This window comes from Colobus angolensis, unplaced genomic scaffold (genome assembly GCF_000951035.1).
Source record: "Colobus angolensis palliatus isolate OR3802 unplaced genomic scaffold, Cang.pa_1.0 Scaffold247, whole genome shotgun sequence".
Lineage (NCBI taxonomy): Eukaryota > Metazoa > Chordata > Mammalia > Primates > Cercopithecidae > Colobus > Colobus angolensis.
The window spans coordinates 2045700-2046400 of NW_012115677.1; positions in this window are offsets into that span (position 1 = coordinate 2045700).

A 701-nucleotide genomic window follows, 5' to 3' on the forward strand; every position below is an offset into this window, starting at 1 on the left:
TTAGCTTTTGTGAATAGTGCTACAGGAAATGTGAGAGTACACATACACAAACATTCCTATACATGAATAACAGACAAGCAGAGAGCCAAATCATGAATGAAATCCCATCACAATTGCCACAAAGAGAATAAAATACGTAGGAATACAGATAACAAGGGAAGTGAAGGACCTCTTCAAGGAGAACTACAAACCACTGCTCAAGGAAATCAGAGAGAACACAAACAGATGGAAAAACAATCCATGTAGATGCTAATATCCAGATTCTAATATCCAGAATCTACAAGGAACAAACATGCACATCCTGCACATATAACCCGGAACTTTAAAATAAAATAAAATAATTAAATTTTGGTCTTTATGCCCAAATTGTGTCATTGATCATTAGTGCTCAACACTATAGTTGAATACAACAGTTCAACTGTTAACATTTGTTATTTTATATTATCGTATGTATTATACTTGGGATGCCCTATAACCTGTCAACAGAACAAAGAAATAAATCCAAATGAATCAAATTTTTAAAAATACCACTTTCTCTTGGCTTTTATGTTTTGTTTTGTTTCGGAGAAAGGTTTTGCTCTGTGGCCCAGGCTAGAGTGCAGTGGTACAATCTCGGCTTACTGCAACCTCCGCCTCCCGGGTTCAAATGATTCTCCTGCCTCAGCCTCCCAAGTAGCTGGGACTACAGGCACACACCACCA